Genomic DNA, 14931 nt, shown 5'->3' with positions numbered 1-14931 from the left:
ACAGAATGTCTGAGAGGCATCTCTGTACAGCAACCATGGAAATGGCAAACTATGATCTATTGAGGTATGTTCAGGAGAAAAAGGGGAGTATAAATACCATACTGCAAGACCTTGCTTAGACAGCCTCTGAAATCTTAAGTATGACTCAATATGTTCTAATATGATCTCAAACTAGACCATGTGAAGAGAGGAAGTAGCATAACTCTTCAGGCATGGTAGCAGAAACTCCAGCTTGCAGGCAGAATAAGTCCTTAAAATGTAATTTGTACAGCCTGGCAACACGAGGTCTCTCCCCGCCCCTTTTCCTACTCTTTTTTCCCTCCTGTTCTCATTTGTTCTTCCACTGCCTTCTCTTGTATCTCCTCTTCCCACCCCGCACAAAGGCCATCTCCAGCAAATTCTGCTGTTCTTCACCTCCCACTCTACCTAGTGCTGTTCCCCACAAGGAAACAAGGCACCCACACAGTAAAGTGAGCTCCATCATGCAAAGGGACCAATTTGGAAATGAGATTCAGAGAACAGAGAGTTTAGCAGACTCTGCTTGGGGCTGAGGGGGACACCTGGCAGTGTTATACAGCCGGATAGTGCTGCCTGGGCCACTGCACAGACACAACGCACAGACTCAAGTAACAGCTGTCCACTCCTAATTAGGAGGAAAAATTCCAGTGTCTTCAATGAGGCAAATACCAAATTTAATCTTAAAATTATTACAACTTTATGAATGAGTATATGATAGGATTGCCCATGATAAAAAGAGTATGGATTCAGTCACGCAAGTAGTCCCTTCCATTTGCATGTTTCTTCATTGTCTTTCGCTTGCTCTTAACATCCTCAGATTTGGGATCTGGGACTTTACCATGGGAAAAATGAAGCCTGCAGTTTAAGAGGTGCTGCCTCCAGTTATTCAATTATTATGAACAAAACAAAGCAACAACAAAAACCCAGCCTTGCCGTTGGGCATAGATTTTTTTTTTATGTCTAGATACTTCTCAGATCCTTTTAACAATCTTGATAGCAATCAGCTCATTATTCATGTAGTGCTTTTAAGATCAGCACTAAGCCCTTGAATTGCTCCCACCAGAGCAGACATCCAAGCCACAAATTATGTAGTCATTTTGGGCTGCATCATCATAGTCAGGAAAGGAAAACTAGTCTATATGAGATGTTATTTCCAGGCGGACTTCAGTAACAGCTCAAAGTTGAAGACATTGTAGCATTTAGATCTGCAGAGAGCTAAATTGTGGCTGAGTACAGCAAAGCTCACCTTACAGGAGATAGCTGCAATCCCTTGACCCATCATAGCAACTACAAGCGGTCATGACGGATTCAGCAGGATCCAATAGCTATTTCAAGGGTAATCTCTAACTTTAGAACGGCTTATTAATGGCTTATATTACTGTATAGCCCACTGCCTTTGAGGTCCTCCATATCAGAAGTAGAATGGATGAATCTAATATATCTTTCCACCCTGAGAAATAGTCTGTATTAGAAGTGGAAGAAAAAGACTTAGAATAATTTTCCAATTATGCTATTAACAAACCAAATTTTTTTTTCTTAAAACATTTGACAGATATGGCTTTTTACATATGCTTTTCTCACATTTCCTCTTTGGAAATTTAATTGCCATTTTAGCAACAGTTTGTGGCCAAACACTTGTTTTCATTTCTTTTTCTCTTATAAATACTAACGTTGGCTTGTAATCCAGCTTACTTTTCACAAAAGAAAAGGAATTAAAAGAAGCAGGAGGCCGCAGCTGATCTTGAAGTGTATTTCTTTCTGACTGTTTCTTTTTTCTGAATACCTCTTTCCTCCCATTTAAGTACCTTCCTAAGTATTTAACAAAACAGGGGTAAAGCGGTTGTTTGCATAGCATTTGCTTATTTTTCAGTTGCATGCTTCCCCATCATCCACATAAGATATGGATGAGCATCAGCAAAAAGCCAAACAGATCAGCTTTTGGCTTAGACGTCCTGAGCTTGCCACAAACTGAATAGCTATATCAATTTTGCTAAAGCATCTTGTGAACGAAGGTTGTTCTACTCGTTGGTAGTTAGGCAAGTTCTTTATCAATATTGGTAAGTGTACATAGTACACAGCTCTTCTGTTTGCTCTCACCCACCACAGTCATGTAAAGAAATTAATTACTTTCATTCATTCACTGGATAATGATTTACTGGTGATGAATCTTTAAGCCATTTGCTGCCACTTACTGGATAACTAAACATCCTACTTCATAAAAGGGAAAGAAAGATCAGAAATGGGCTTGCAGAGAAAATCACAGTAGGCATTGCCTTAAGCCTGTACCAATGTAAGAAAAATGTCAAGGGCAAAATGAACATTAAAGTCGTTCCACTCACCGGAGGCCAAGTTCTCTGTTAATAAGTTACAACTATAAAATGCTTGTAAACTATACCACCCTATCTCACTTCCTCCTTCTCTGTGCTGCTCTATACAGGCTAAGTATAGCTCATGGAATCAGGAGCAGGCCATCCGAGCATCTAAATTAAAAGGAAATTGACTTCATTTGCAGGAGACTTAGAGATAAAAGTAGTACAAACTGAGAAGAGAAAGTAAATTTTCATACTTCTTTCACTGTATTTCCTCGAGATTTTATTTCCTGATGATACTAATACTGATAGCATTGCCATTTCCTTAATGAAATGGAAGGTTCATTTTATTTTGATGTATTAAAAGAGTTTTAATACAGTTAAAAAAAATGCTAAAGGAATCTTAAAGGCTGCAAATCCAGCTAGTCACAAATAGGAGAAGTCAGGATTGAGATGATGGAAAGAAGAGTGTGACTTTCCATTACGATGTAGTCTTTAGTCACAGGAGAACATCCTGTTTTGGTGGAATCCTTGCCTAACAGGGAGCCGGATGGTGAGGCACGGCCGTGAGTGCTTGGTTTCTTCGCTTTGCAGTCCCGTTCCTTTACCTGCTACACACTACTGAAACCCTGATCCGGAAGCAGAATTATTAATTTCATCTCAGGCTGCTCTGTAGAAGTGTTATCTTATTATATAAGCACCCCACAAACACAAATTAATTTATTTTTCTTAGTGTCTCTCTGGGAAGAAGAGAATTGCTGTGAATATCTCATTTCACAGCTGACAGCTGAGACACAATCAACAATGTCCACAATATTTTCATAAAACAAGCAACCAGCTCTCAAGCAGATAGTCTGACAGCAAGAAATAAATACTACCAGCAGCAACTTTTGAAAAGTCTGATTTTTGCAGCTTGAACAAGATTTCTGTGACGGAGCCAGGGATAGAGTACAACTCTGCATTGCAGCATCAAACGTTTCCTGTCTTGCCTGTGCCTGTTTCAACTCCTTTTTGTTTTTGTTTTTGAGGCGAGGCTCCAACTATTTCCTTTGCTGAATAAACCTGAGGTACCCCCAGAAGATGGTCCATGATGTCCATCCAAATGAGCTGAGATCTCAGTAAAATACCAAGCGATCACGTACCCTGAAGTCCACGTACCTTTCTGACTGGAAAGACAGCAGGTATCTGACTTTCCCTTGTGAACAGTAGCCCATGGGCAATAGACGTTGGCATTTTTCTGCATCTCTCTAGCCAAAATTCTAGGCTGGCCTTTCCTATTTCAGCTGCCCAGAAACCTTCCTGACAGGCCAGGAGATCCCAGGTCTTGCTCCCCAGTGACACGACCCAGTTGAAGTGGGCATGTAAGGATGATCTTCGGTCAGCTCAGAATGTCCTGCAAGCCATGCCCAAATACAACCACCTTAGAATTAACTACAAAGTGCAAAAAGTGGGATACGAAAAATGATGACTTTGTGGTTCAGAGCTTCCTGTTAAACCAAGGGACTGAAGGTACAGATTAAGTTAGTTGCCTTCGTGACATGACCGGTAATCCATTCTTCTGTATTGCTTTCTCACAGCTCACTGATTCATCCATATTTTAACTTGCTAAGCATTTTTTAAAACTATTCTTTGCCATTTTTAACAGAAGAAAAAGGTGGGGAACGAGAGAAATCTTATTTCTCTTACAGGTCACCCCTTAACAACAGAGCTGTCTCTAGTTCTATTAATATATAGCTTACCTAAGCAAAATGTTAAGAAACTGCAAAAACCATCTCCAATCTTCTGACGGAGAAGGAAGAACGAAGCCTATGCAGCTAGACTTCTCTCAGACAGGTTTACATCCCTCATCACCGTAAAGTGAAAAAGCGTTTTAATGTGGGGTACAACTAATGACGTAACCTCGGGGGGGGGGGGGAATCATACTGAATTTATTATTATTGCTGCATTTCTTCATTGCACGGTCAATTTTTTTTTTTTTTTAACTGCTTCACTTCTGCTGTCGTGCTTGACTGCAGGGAGGGAAAGTGGCAGCACGGTGCTTGTTTGGCACTGTGCGGTACAGCTGGCTGTAAACCAGCGAAGGTCCCGGCGGTCCTCATCTGCAGCCTTCGCAGCTCCAAGCGAGAGCTCGCTGAAGCAGTGCGGAGCTGCGGGTGCCGCTGCTGCCTGCTGCCTGCGTGGGCAGGGAGGCAGCGAGGAGCGCTGGAATGTGGTTTCGGGCAGGGAAGGTGGGGAGATAACAACACCCGCCAGCGGGTATGTGGGAGGAGGGAGGCTCCTTTTTCTCCTAGTTGTGCCCAGCGCAAGGACAGCCTGGTCTATAAACAGCATTGGCTCAGGGTGGTTGTTTGGAGAGAAAATGCTCCATGTCTGCTGATGAGAAAGGCGGTGTTTGAGCTTTGACTGTAGCCCCAGCCAGTTTTAATGTAGTGGCTGGACTGTTTTCCAACTGTAATGTGGAGGAAGTCCTACAACATGACAAGCTTTATAGTTGGTTGGGTGCAAAAAAAGCTGCATGCTCACTGCAGGAGATGTTACATTTCATGCCTTACACTGACCTCGTTCATAATATGCAATCAAAAAGCACTATAAAGAAAAAAACAAGAAAACCCCAAATCCACAACCCTCCTAAACCGTCTTCTGTTTACTTTGTTTGCTGTTTTTAAGTAAATCTTGAGTGAAAAATGAATTGCTGCAACTCTACTGAGCTTTAATTTTTCCTCCTGCCAAAGACGTTAGGGAAAAATGATTTTTAGCAGGCAGAAGCCATGGTGTCCATGGGGAACAATATGTCCATTGCTACTCCCCATCTGTGGTATCCTTAGGAAGCGTGTTCTGCCAATAGATGCCAAAGGTAAACTGTACCATATGCCTGATACCACATCCACTCAGTTAACACATTAGGATCATTGTAGAAGGGAAGGCACATACTAAAGCACACACAGACACAGAAGGAAAGCGGTGTGAGAAACAACCTACCTGGTTAGGGGTGTCTTTGTGCATTGGCTACATTTCAGTTTCAGACTGTTATGCAATGCTACGGTAGCATACAGGTGCAGGGACCATAGGAAAGATGCAGTATGTGCAGAAATTGTATGCTGCGCTGTTGTTTAGAAGACGCTCAAGGGAGCTGCAGCCTTCAGTGGCATTGTACAAACCATCTGAAACTATTTCAGAACCGCATGCTGCCCTCCTGTAGCTTACGCGTTGGTGGCAGTCCAGCTGTTATTAAAAATACAAACATTGAATTGGCTGCTATGGTCTGGCAGATGGATTGTGTACTAAAAACTCTTGACAGAGGAAGGTCAATACGGACTAGTCTGGATACAGATCTGGTTACGGACCGGCTCTGAGCCCCAGACACAATTTGCCGGAAAGCTAGAAGCAGAGGGCAGATGTAGTCAGCCTTTCTTAAGGCCGGACTCAGAAGCCAGGCACGAAGGCAGCTTCAGCTGTTTAGCTGCTCTGTCATAGTGTGCCCACAGGACTCGGACTCGGGCTCCTATCGGACAGGGCTCTGTTTGTTGGCTGTGCAGGGGTGATCTGTACACGCACATCGTCCCAGTGCAGCCCGGGGACCGCATGCTCCATGGCTGCTGCGAGCCCGGACAGGACTGTGCCTATGTACACACTGCTCCCAGTGCAGCCAGATCGCTTCACGTGCTCCTGGGCTTATCTGCGGCACCATGTGAAGGAGAACTTCTTTTACAGCAATGGGACAGTAATGTGTTTTGCTAACCTGCACGTCTAGGGCTGTGACATTTGTCTTATATTTTGTACTTGAGAAACAGCTTTCCTCCAGCAACTGCTTTCCTTTAGTTCTAGCTGGATTGGTTTGACCATAATAAATAAAATACAAACAGAAGTTACCACTTCTCAAAACAATTCTTTTCTCTTGTTGGCACTCAGGGTTTCTCCCTTTCAAATAGCTTTCCACCTCAACTTGTGCATACTTTCTTTCTTGCAAATACATGTGTACATGTATTTATTTGTATGCAAACACACACACATATACAGAAGCATATATAAAAATATACATATATATACAAAAATTCCCCATAGTATTCACTAAACTGCAAATGATAGTTCTTTAATACTTGTATACATACTGTCTATTTTACAGTAGAGTTGAGGGGTTCACTTAATTACTGCTGGCATAGTGATTTTTATTTTCTTGGATTAGATCTTCAAGCTCCTTTTTGCAATTTCTGATTAGTTTTAAAGTATCAATAAATGTTGAATGTGCAATAAGAGGTCTGCATAGCTCCATCTCTATTCTTTTCAGCTCTTTTAGAGAAATGAAATCACTGTGAAGTGTTTGAATAGTTTTACATCCTGAGTGTTATTTGTTGTTTTCCTCCTTTTTAACTTGCCCAAGACTAATTCCATGCCTGTTTGTCTTCCATAGAAAGTAAATCTATTAGAATTAACATTTCAGAGCAAAAATGGACCTATGAAGATTTTGCATATTTCTTCTACTCATGAATTCCTTATAAATTCATTAATTGTGTATTTCTGCAAGTCATCAATCCATGAGAAATTTTCTGTTACTACAGATCTGCGATGTAATATTTTAATTGACCAGCGGGCCACATGCCATTCTAGTGTTGTTCTACTTGAATGTTAACACCCAGAATCAGGTTTCTACTGCACATGTGTACAGTTACACTTTCTACAAATACTCTTCTAAGGACGGATCTACTTCTCTACTCCAGGCCTCAAATTTCATAGCGAGATGTACAAGAGGAATACACGGCTATTAATTTAGGCATTGTCTTCTCTACAAACATTCATCATTTTTATTTTACAAGAATTTTCCTTAAAAAGTGAAAGCAAAAGAGGACAAATCTCCAAGTAAATTTATTTCACAGTTCAAATATACGTGTAGAGAATTCTAGGGACAAGTTCTGAACACGATCATGGCAATCTTTTCTATGTTTGTTTCTCTAAATCTTCTTACATATAGTTTTTAACATCAGCCACGCAGCTGATCACCGCCGACTTGCACTCCCTTGTGCCCTTGATCTTTATGTTTCCCATTGATAAGCCATCTCTGAAAGCTTAGGGACTCAGGTGGCTTTTAAAATACCTACACGTGACTGCTCGAACCAGATCCTTTTCTTCTCTAGAGGTCATTTCTGCTACCCTGAAGATTCAGGAGTACTGTAAGCTAGACACGTGAACCTGTAAGAAATGCAGCTGTTCAGAAGAAACATCAGCTAGCACAGGACATGGGTAGTTCCTGGAGGCTGCAGGCTGTACCTATTCTGGCAGAGTTTCAGCTGAACTGTGGCCATACGATAGCATATCCACGGGTCTTGGTTCCTCAGGTACCCAGTTAGCAGTCACTGAAGCACACTGCAACCCACGTTCAGATTGTGTATTTTTGTCTTGCTCAAGGGACGTGGCCAAGGCATACACCCATTGTAGGAGTGTGAAAGCACGCCTGGGTCCTCTAGCTTAGGTGGAGCCTCTGAGTCCGCATCAGGGTACAGAGATGTCACTGGGGTGTCCTTATACCTCGGCCAGCCTCAACTGCCCTATTTCACGTCAGCCAGTGCTCCAGTCCTTGGCTAACTGCGAGTTCTGCCATGCACAAGGGCTCTTTTAATTCCTACTTCTAAGGGTGACTCAGGCAGCAGGAACTTAGGCTTAAAGTAATTCACGCTCAGTTACCTTTATAACTTGTCCTTTAATTAACTGATGCATGCAAAAAAACCTGTTCTCCTAGCTATTCAAAATGTGGCTATTCAACATTAATCCACAAACTTCTATTATATCAACAGTCACCAGCACAAATTTTTGCAGTTACCTGACTTGATCATTTTGGACAGAAATGAAGCCACTGCAAATAAAGGAACATTGTTTCAGATCAGCTTCTCATGTGAGTGTGATTATAGATCTAAGGTCAATTCAAAACTGAGTCCCCAAAATGTCATGGGATACTGAAATCTATTAGTTACATACATCCCGAGCTGATGGGACTGGTTATCTTGAAGAAGAAACAGGTACAATTTCTTGAGCTGGACTCTAGTGGGAGTATTTGCCAAAACATGTAGACCCAACACAAACTACTGAATAGTAGCATCCTTAGATAATGGACTTGAGACTCTTCCTTCAGGATTAGTTAGAATCTTCCCCTCCTCCTTTGCTGTTGTACAGTGTTACTGAATGTTGTTAACTCGTTTTTGGACAGTGTCATTGAATGTTGTTAATTGGCCATTATATTTAATTCCAGAAATTACTGCATTACACTTCTAGGTGAAAAACTTATGAGGTTACTGTTTCATATTATATTTTCTTCAGCAGCAAAGCTGGCACGCAGGCCTGTCCAGAAGTGCCCGTTCCCACCTCCACACTGTATCATGCTGCCCTCGCAGTTGTGCTAGTATGACCGTTTGCAAGGCTGACACGTAAATCGGATCAGTGAACTGACCTTGGTTAAAAAACCTCCTCCAAAAAAACAAAACAAAACATATGCAGGGCTGCACCACTGACAAAAAAAGGTAATGTGAAACTATGGCCTGTTTCTTTCAGTTCTTCAAATGTAGGGCTGCTCAGAAACATTTGGTCAGATTTTTTTTCCTTTGAAAATAAGTGTGATTCACCACATGGATGAATGGTGCAGCTTACAGTTATTTCTGTGACATTCTTCGATAGAAAAATCTGAAACATCAAGAGAAGGTTCCTCATTAGGATCATTTTGATTAACTTCATTCTGACTCTTGCATTGTATTTCTGTTAACCTTTCTGCTGTAATAGAAAATTTAAAACAAATTGTTTGATTGCTTTTAAAATATAAGTTTCAATGCTATTGAAAAGAACTGCTTTAGCAACCCATCCTTCAGAAGCGTCTTTGAGGAATAAAATACTGTCAGTTTCACTATCGTGGCTCTGTTGTGATTCTAATTCAGTATGGAAAAACTTAGGATATCAAGTTTTCATATGCAATAGAAATTCCATTTCCTGATTGGGGTTAGATAAGCACTTCGGGGGTCTTTCAAAGAAGAATTAAAAAAAAACATTTATAATGGTAAGCAATGAAAATAGTGATTCCTAATGATATCACAGAATCACAGAATCGTTTAGGTTGGAAGGGACCTCTGGAGATCATCTACTCCAAGCTCCCTGCTCAAGCAGGGTCCTCTAGAGCACATTTCCCAGCATCACATCCAGACGGGTTTTGAATATCTCCAGCGAAGGAGACTCCACTACCTCTCTGTTTTAAACACTTTTTTTCCCATGTTTTTCTTTAACACTTTCCTTCTTCCTCTTTCACTTGTCTTGTGGCCAGAGAGAAAAGCATGCAAACATGACAAGTATAAGTCGGAGCTAACTTCTTCCCTGTCAGATCAGCTTTACCTCATCTTGAAGATTTGACAGAGCTGAACACACAAGGAAGCAGTCTCCTCCAGCCACTCCCCTACTGCATCCCGAGTAGTCAGTGACGGCGAGGGTGATGTTCACAAAGGGATGAGCACAGCCCGACCTGGAGATCTCCCCTCTCATCAGTGTGATTCCTCTCTTCAGAGCAAACCCAGTTACTTCAGATCTCCTGTTCCCCTAAAATAATCCCAGGTTGACTCCATATCTGTGTACTCCAGAACAACTCAGCTACAGCTCCTAACTCCCACCCAACTCATTTTATGTCTTCTCCCAGAAAGTTCTGTCCTCCACCCGTCCAACCATCCAGGCCCTAGCACCAGAGATTTCATCCACTCACTCTTCCTCCTGCCAGCACCCCAGAGTTCACCCACAAATCCTTGCTACTCCTCACCCAGGCCTTAGACAGCAAATAGAAAACACAGAAAATTCAGATGTTGCACCTGCTCACGCACCTCCATCAACCCATCCTTCAATCAGAATATCCAGTAGAAACACTTTCCCCTTCTGCTTGCCCAGATATCGCAGCTTTGGGCAGCTGATTGCCTACTATGGCTCTGAAAAGATATATTTACTGCAAGCTGAAGCATATGTTCATATAAATTATTTGCAAATGCGCACACTAGTTCATTCGAAAACAAACATGAAATGCCACATGTGGAACTGCACAGAATTTAGCCACCAGATAACGGATGTCAGTCTGCCTCTGCAGATAGCTGAAACACAATGTCCAAGTGAACTGTTTTCTTCACCTTAACTCTGAAAACTGCTGCCTCCTTAGGGATGACGATGCCCTAAGGTGGAGTGAAGCCCAGAGATGGTAAGGGGCAGGTAGAGTACACCAAAGTCCAATTACGGACAAAGGCCTTGGCCTTTGTTTTGCCTTAATTTAGACTTGCTGAACTTGGCTTTCCAAGGAATAAGTCCTGTCCCATCTAAGATGCCTTCACTCCACCTGGTTCTGGATAGGAAACAAGAAAAAAGAAAGAAAGAAACAAACAAACAAAAAACAGATCCAAAGGTCAGGCTTTTCAATGTGTATTGCAGAATAGGGATTTCTCCATAATGAGGACTGACTGAGTTTGGAAGTACATCAACAGGGAAACAAGGAACTTTTACTTTCCAGTGAGAAAAACCATCTTGCAGGAAAATATTTAACTGTCTCAGCTTCTTTCAGACAGACAGTCCAATGTGGGTGAGGACGTGCTTATTTTGGCAAGACTCTCCTGAACTGAACTGTTTTGTGTGTGGTTAGGAGTGTTGGATGCTAGCTCAGTAATTTGCTAGTGGCATCTTGTGGTAAGTAGTTCTTGCGAGGAGGTTGACTAAACAGCCAAAATGTAGGTCACTGGTGGGTGGAGTTCACAACCTCCCAACTCTGCTGAAGTTTGGACACAGAAGTAACTTCTCCCACAGAGTTTGAAAATCTAATTACAGATGAGGGCTGAAAGACTGGCCATTACATATAAGCTTTTAGGGTGGGAATTCAACTGGTTATTCACATGTCTATAATGCTCTACAATGCCCAGTCTGCTGCCGGCTTATCTGTTTTGAGAACTAAAGGCAAGTCTAGTTTTCAGGCTAAGTCTAAAGAATGGGCATTTGCAGTTAATAAATAAAACAAATTTTGTTTAAAAAGTAGAAGTTCATTATTTTCAAAGTGTGTCCTTCCCAATGTGTTCATGGCAATTCGGAGTGATCTTCTGGCTCTCAGGCTCCAAAGGCCACTTGATGGGCAGGGTTGGCAGCCATGGTGGGTGACAGCCAGGAAGTTCTCCATACCTGCCTTAGCTGCTTGGCCAGACATTTAGCAAGCGCAATTGGGGGGAAGGCACACATTTCTCAAAAGGCTTTTTAAAAGAAGTTGCACAGCAATGTCCTAGTCCTCATCCTTCCCACCACACATCGTTCAGGAAAAGAATAACCATTTTTCTAAACGAAGCCAAAATAACACATCCTTTTATGTATGCACACCCTCCATAGCCTTCTTAACTCCAGGCTAAACCGCTTCTGTATATCTGCATAATCTTAAACCTTAGCAAATTAGAAAATAAATGTACGTGTATGCATTTGAACTAGCACATTCTCCTTCAGGCTTTCGCTCTCTGTAACTGCTGAAGCTGTCTGACAGGGATACTCCTTGGAGTCCCATCACACAGATCTATGGCAAAAAGGTTTTAGCAGTCGTGCCGTTAGTCGTACCATTTAGTGCAGACGTACCATTAGGGTTGTCACTGGGATGCTTTTATTTTTTTTTTAATAGACAACTGCCACCGGAGAAAATTGCTGTGTGTGAGCAGGTCTCTCCTGTGCCCAGTGGCTGCACAGGGATGGCTTGCTTGCGTACAACACCTCCAAAACAGCCTTGCAGAGCTGCTGCCGAAAAAACTTCAGCTGTCCCTCTGCCAAGAGTAAAACCAGGAAGGCCAGTTAGAAAGGGGCCTGCATGATGTCTGTGTGAGATGTACTGGCAGGATCCATGAAGCAAAGCTGGTGACGATATCTGGTGTTTAAGGCTCTAAACAGGCACGACTCCTATTCCAACAAATAACAGAAATAACAGAAAGAAAAGCTTGTGCCATAGCTTTGTAGACTACTCCCTGATGGGAAAAGGGTTAAGTGCACACAAAGGTATTTTGTTAAAAGGAGGCGCTACTGGCATCTGCATTAGACATACTCACCCTTCAAATTAGTCTCTTCAAAGGGCAATGATGCCCAGTTTACAGACCCAAACAAAGCTGGATTTAAAACAGCAACAAAATGAGCAGTGCACATTAGCCATGTGGCTGGGGAACTAATAGGTCACTAGTACCTCCAAAACTTTACAGGTGAAAACAAAGGTGTCCAAGCAGAGATACATACTGTGCGATGAGGCAGGTTTGTCGTCACTTGGATTTAAGCAACCATTTTCCACCCAGGTTGTGCCCATGTAATTAGGCATGTAATTGTTTTTTTGGATCTGACTGTATGTGGACATCCCTGAATTTACACAGGAAATCTGTGGTGGAGTAGGAAACTGATCTCTGATTTTCCAAATCCCAGGCCAGTGCCTTAACCACAGACTCTGACGACAGCTCTGAGCTCATATGGGTGTTACTGTGCCATTACTATTTATGTCACTGGAATTCTTCCAAATTAGTGCTGATATGAGAACAGAAATAGGCCCTTCCAACACAAAATAAACATGAATAGCCTGTAAACGTTAATGACACAATGTACGCGTCACTGTTCAGTGAGTAGAGCCTCCCATCCCCAAACGCTTACAGCCGGAGTTTATTTTCCTTAAGATCAAACACCGATTATTTTAAAAAGCTTTGTCTCAGTAATCTATCTTAACATTATGATTAATCTCTGACAATTATGCTAGATTAACATCCAACAGTAACGGAAAGACTGAGGTAAGCGTGTTCAGAACAGAGTCTTTAAGAAGTTTATCATAAAGCTGTTTGCTGTCAGAGAAAGGATTTCTGTTATAAACAAGTATGTTGTTATTAACAATCACAAATAACTATCTAGGGATAGCAAGTGGGCCTTTTGCAGTCTCAAAGGTTAAGTAATTAAATCGTGCAAGAGTTAAGGCTTTAAATGTAAAATTTATTGGTGCTTCTCATGCAAAAAGTGGATAAAAGTACATCAAAAACCTGAAATGCTCTGCCTCTTCTTGTCTCTCCATCATCATCCTTGGCCCTCCCAGTCTTTGTAGTTGCCCTGCCTGTCCACTCAGTACATACATGCCTGGTCAAAGATTGAATCCAGCAGAATCAGATTTCATAGGATGCTCTGGTAGCTAAAGAATGATGCAAGGGTGAGACAACACACAGAAAGGAATTTAAACCTGACTGAAAAATAACAAGAAGGAACATCTTCAGCCTGAGAATGCACAGTGTGAAAAGCAAGCAGGATATGACATACTTTATGTATACATTTGTGTTCCATTACAATGATATTCAGTAAAGTACATAATTAAAAATGACCTCAAAGGTGCCTTAAATAATGATGCTTTTGCATAGTAAGCTGCACATATTGAGACACTGCAGACTTTTTATTGAGCTGTAGCCAAGAAGCCATTTGGATAATACACTTACAATATTTTAAGTACAATATTCCACAGCAATGTCTTATTTTTAATTTCTGCTTTTTCCATTGCTTGTATTTCAGGAACGGTTAAGCAGGGAAAATGGTTGTGTGTGACATAGGACAGTGATACAGGCACAAATTTCTACTTCCGTTTTGCAGGGTAAGCACGTCCTTTTATGTTATCTTTCTTTCTATTACCTATTTTGATCAGTACCACAGATAGATAAAACTATTTCTCTGTTACTTACTAATGACAAAGTCCTACAGCACAGGGACAGGAGACATCTTTGGATTGCTGTTTGTTATGTTTCTTCATAAGTTATTTAATTAAAGCATTCATATCACATCATTAATATCAGATTTCCAGCATGCCCTGATAACTTTCAGCATTCAGTCTGTGGTTCCTAGACTCCCGAGTATGATGATTTGACTGCTACTGCTCTGTCAGGGCTGCCACATTTAATCCACTTTGGCACTGGATTTCGTAGAATCACAGAATCGCTGGGGTTGGTAGGGACCTCTGGAGATCATTTAGTCCTAGAGGATCTAGTCCAGACTTCTTTCTTCCTTTCCCCCTTTACATTGTAGTTCATATTTCAGATCCTAGAGGAAACGCACACTTTTCAGACTAGAAGACTACTTAGATATATCTGCTGCAGTTGAAATATGATTCAAGTCTGTACTGTGTTACTTAAGTCACAGAATCACAGAACGTTGGGGTAGCAGGGACCTCTGAGAGCGTCTGGTCCAACATCCCTGCTCAAAGCAGGGTCAACTAGAGCAGGCTGCTCACGGCCATGTCCACTCAGGTTTTGAATACCTCTTCAAGGATGGAGACTTGACAACCTCTCTGGGCAACCTGTTCAACCACCCTCATGGTAAACAACTTTTTCTGATGTTTAAACGGAATTTCTTGCATTTCAGTGTGTGCCCATTTCCTCTTATCCTTTGACTGGACATCACTGGGAAGAGTCTGGCTCTGTCTTTGTTATACCCTCTCATCAAGCATTTTTGCACATTGATAAGATCTTCCCTGAGCCTTCTATATGCAAGATTTGTCTGCTTTCTGAGAATCTGGTGCCTTTTTTAAATGCTGGCCCTAACTCCAGCATGCATTTGAGTTTCACAGGACTACTCTTCTCAA

The 14931-nt window shown here is 41.7% G+C and overlaps 1 long non-coding RNA gene across 2 annotated transcripts in view; it reads right to left on the bottom strand.

Moving 5' to 3' along the window:
* Window positions 1-14931, bottom strand: part of LOC138066023 (uncharacterized) — an 82097-nt gene that overhangs the window by 44419 nt on the left and 22747 nt on the right. Inside the window, exon 3 of one of the 2 annotated variants that reach the window (XR_011139169.1) lies at window positions 12336-14390. The exons of the other annotated variant lie outside the window; for it this stretch is intronic. This is a non-coding gene — a long non-coding RNA (uncharacterized lncRNA). Of the gene's footprint in view, window positions 1-12335; window positions 14391-14931 lie in introns of those variants that run through there. 2 annotated transcript variants of the gene reach the window in all.

This window comes from Struthio camelus, chromosome 2 (genome assembly GCF_040807025.1).
Source record: "Struthio camelus isolate bStrCam1 chromosome 2, bStrCam1.hap1, whole genome shotgun sequence".
In the NCBI taxonomy this organism is placed as follows: Eukaryota; Metazoa; Chordata; class Aves; order Struthioniformes; family Struthionidae; genus Struthio; species Struthio camelus.
Note: the sequence above shows the minus strand (reverse complement) of the source record. Positions and strands in the feature narration are given on the sequence as shown.